Here is a 4,370-nt window from a genome sequence, read left to right as displayed (position 1 = left end):
AACTAGGTTGTTCCCAAGTGCAGGTTCTCACTCATAGGTGGGAGTTCAACAATGAGAACACATGGACACATGGAGGGGAATGTTATGCAACAGGGCCTGTGGAGGGGTGGTGGACAAGGGGAGGGATAGCATTAGGAGAAATACCTGATGTAGATGACGGGTTGATGGGTGCAGCAAACCACCATGGCACCTGTATACCTATGTAAAAAACCTGCACATTCTGCACATGTATCCCAAAACTTAAAGTATAATGATAAAAAAAAAAAAAAAAAAAAAAAAAAACTTTAAAAAAAGGATACAGGGAAATAAAATGAAGCTTGATAAAAGCAAGTGTTTTAGGGCAGTAAGACTTTTTCAGTTATTGAATCAACAGTTTCTAAAAAAAAAAAATGGCCATACTTCACATTTTCAGTCTAGAATATCATCTGTCAATAATGTCCATTGCATGGGAATTGAACTATGAGACAGAATTCTAAAGTCTTCTGATTTTCTAAAATGAGGACTAGTTTAGAGGAGCCATTTGACTTGTTGCCTTGGCATTTCTAGACATAAATGTTATGGTATATTACAACTATATCCCATTATTTTAATGCAGAAATCAAATGTACTAACTTCTAGTTGAAATGTAAAACTTAAAAACAGTCAAGTGTACTGTTTACTCCCCATCACCTTTACCATCACATCTGTTGCTTTGTAATAAGCAAATAAGCCAAGAGTCAGGACTGCTGCATTAGGGAACTGGGTATCTGCAAATGCCCTATAAATTGTGTAGAATAAATTTGGACAAAATTAAAGCTACAGCATTTAAAAATAGAGTTAAAAAAGGCCGGGCACGGTGGCTCAAGCCTGTAATCCCAGCACTTTGGGAGGCCAAGATGGGTGGATCATGAGGTCAGGAGATCGAGACCATCCTGGCTAACATGGTGAAACCCCGTCTCTACTAAAAATACAAAAAAAAAACTAGCCGGGCGCGGTGGCGGTGCCTGTAGTCCCAGCTACTCCGGAGGCTGAGGCAGGAGAATGGCATGAACCCGGGTAGGCGGAGCTTGCAGTGAGCCTAGATCTGGCCACTGCACTCCAGCCTGGGCGACAGAGCGAGACTTTGTCTCAAAAAAAAAAAAAAAAAAAAAAAAAAAAAAGTAGAGTTAAAAAAACTGACTATCACAGCAGATAACATGGCTACAAAACTGAGTCAAAACAACCCAAAATAAATAATCTGGTACAGACAAGTTTAATAATTAATTATTCTTAAGAAGAAACTATTTTAGAGGCTATCCGCAAGTATGTTTACTTATGCTTTTACGTTTTTCAAAGGCTAACACTGAAGGTCTTAAATTATTCAAATTCTATGTATTTACTTTAAAAACATTAAAAATCTTGAGAAAGAGTTCTTTGTTCCAAAATAGTGTTAATCTAAATAGTCAATTAACAGGTACATTGGGGGCAGTTAACCAACTCATGGAATGAGTTCTTATTTTTTTAGTGACACTTCAGGATAGACAAGGAAAGCACAGAGTTGATTTTTTACAGAGTTCAACAGAGTCTGAAGTTTAAAAGCTTCTATGATTTCCTTAATGAAAAAATAGCTGTCAATATTTTCTTGGCGATGGATCTGATTCTAGTTGGAGGCATTTATTTTCTCAATCTCTCTGCCATTCACTCTCTGTTTCTCTCTTGTTCTCTATGCTTCTTTCTCTCTTATCTTGCTTTCTAGATTACTTAAAGAAGAGAAATCGTCCTGTGAAAATATATCAGATTTTCTCTTCCCTGGCCAAAAACAAGGGTTCACAGTCAGATTAGGCAGTTAATATGAATAGGAATTCCCAAGAAGGTTGTTTTTTTTTTTCCTTCCCTAATAGAAATATGATACCTGTCAGCAAGTTCCCATTTAATAAATGGCAGCCGGGCTCACTGTAATATTCTTCTAGTTCCCATTGACAGGTAAGATTTTCTACATTTTGGTGAGTCATAGATTTACAATCAATTATCCTGGTTTGAATGTCCAGTGGAGACCCATTTCTCTGTGTAAAGATGCTGCTGTTGGCCGGGCGCAGTGGCTCAAGCCTGTAATCCCAGCACTTTGGGAGGCCGAGACGGGCGGATCACGAGGTCAGGAGATCGAGACCATCCTGGCTAACACGGGGAAACCCCGTCTCTACTAAAAATACAAAAACTAGCCGGGCGAGGTGGCGGGCGCCTGTAGTCCCAGCTACTCGGGAGGCTGTGGCAGGAGAATGGCGTAAACCCGGGAGGCGGAGCTTGCAGTGAGCTGAGATCTGGCCACTGCACTCCAGTCTGGGCGACAGAGCGAGACTCTGCCTCAAAAAAAAAAAAAAAAAAAAAAAAAAAAAAAAAAAAAAAAAAAAAAAGATGCTGCTGTTGCTTGATGTTGCCATATAATCTTTTGGCGTGCATTGATTCATTATTGTGTCACCCTGCCTTCTTTCATTGCTCTGATGGAAAGACAATCGACTTGCTTTTACCTCCTCTTACCTATGAAGGTGGAAGGGGGTGAGCCATTACTACATTTCATATATCACTGCACCATTCTACTAGCACAATTAAACTAGATTTGAGAAACAATAAGAACAATAGTTTTCTTCCAGACACTCTAATAGCAGCATTTTGCTAATTGGCTACTAGAATGTTCTTAACTTTATCCTAGCATATCAACCCTTAGGAAGGGAACTAATCATGTTTTCATACTGCTTGCTTTACAGTGATGTATACACGTCTTTGCTGATATTCCTATTGTGGTCTGCAGACGGTGCTGGCCCTGTTTTCCATTTTGTTTCCCATTGACTCATGAGCCACTGCCTTGAATTGGTGTGACTTCTCCGTTCTCATCCTTTATCACTTGAGACTTTCCCAGTTCATCTTTTCTTTCAGGTCTTACCTATTTCTCTGGATCTCTTTCTCAAGCTCCCTCCTCCACCTTGTCTATCTTGTTCAGTTTCACTTCCTTTCCTTTCCTTCTGCCAGTCTTATTTCAACCTCAATAAATTTAACTCACCTTTTGTGAATACACTGTTTTTTCTTTGGGTTTTCAATTTTTTTTTCTCTGTAAGTTTATTCAATGAAAAATAATCCTTTCCAATTTTACTGAGGTGGTTGACCACGTCCACATCCAAATCCACCTCTAAACTGGAATTCGGTTGCCGACCCAGCCCCAGTCTCAGCTTTCTTTTAGGCACCAGGGGGCACAGCACTCCGCCTGTAGGTTTCTCTGTCGGCGTACCCTCTTGTGAGTCTTGCAGGTCGCTTTCCCTCCAGACCTTTAGGCCGAGGTCTGCCAGTCTCTGGACGGCTGCGCACAATCTCTGGGGGCAGGTGAAGGTAATCACGGAGATACTGGATACCCTCACTGGTGAGGTCACAGTAGAAATGTCTCCAGGCAAACTGTTCCTTCACGTAGCCTCGGGACTTCAGAGACTGCATGGCCTTCATGAGTGAACGTTGGGCACATTCTTATCTGCCCGCTGCGGCTACTTAGGCATGTGGACATCCTTCTTGGCCACCGTGACTCCTTCCTTAAAAAAGAGTTCATAAGTGGCAATCTGGTTTTTCTTAGGCATCAACATCTTGGTGGCTGTAGGGTCTGGGGCCGGGGCTGGAAATAACTTTTTTTAAATAAGTATTTATTATTTCAATATTTCAACCATACAGCAAGTACATTAAGTGATATAACACTCTTGTGCATAACTACCTTAATATTATGAAATATTTTTTCTGGAAAACTTTGAAAGAATCAATTAAACATTACATATAGATTTGTGAGTCTGTATTTTCTTCAATTTTATCCACTCCCTTTCTTCTATTCATGGAAGTAAGCACTATTATTAAATCAGGACTTATTCTCTCATTAGCATTTGCTATATATTTATGCATATGTAAATTTTATGGTGCTTTTTGCAATTTTAAACTGTATATAAAGTGTGTTATATCTAACTTTTTCCACTCCACATTATGTTTTTAGATTTATTCATGTTGACAGATATAGCAGTAATTCATTTGTTTTGACTGCTGCGAAATATTCCCTCGTGTGAATATATCATGATGTATTTATGTGTTTTCAAGTTAATAAAACTTTAAGTTATGTCGAATTTGTTGCTTTTATTGACAAGGCTGCAAAGAACTTTCTTGTATATGTCTTTTTATGTACATGCAGATTTCCCCAAGGCTTGGGATGTGACTATCTTCATATATACTAGTGTCATTTTGCTCTCTTCTGTGGCTGCACTGACTTACGCTTCTACTCTTGAAGTGCAGTAGGGAACAGAGACCAGCGTGTGAGCACTTTGTCCTTTATGAGTTACTCCTATAATGTACATAAACCAAGGAGGTAACATGGAAGGGTGGACTTCAAAAAG

The 4,370-nt window shown here is 39.5% G+C and overlaps 1 pseudogene; it reads right to left on the bottom strand.

The window, feature by feature from the left end:
- Positions 1 to 3,099: 3,099 nt before the first annotated feature.
- LOC104663284 lies at positions 3,100 to 3,581 on the bottom strand (annotated as a pseudogene).
- Positions 3,582 to 4,370: the final 789 nt, after the last annotated feature.

Source organism: Rhinopithecus roxellana, chromosome 3 (genome assembly GCF_007565055.1).
Source record: "Rhinopithecus roxellana isolate Shanxi Qingling chromosome 3, ASM756505v1, whole genome shotgun sequence".
Lineage (NCBI taxonomy): Eukaryota > Metazoa > Chordata > Mammalia > Primates > Cercopithecidae > Rhinopithecus > Rhinopithecus roxellana.
This window is presented reverse-complemented; position numbering and strand designations above follow the sequence as displayed.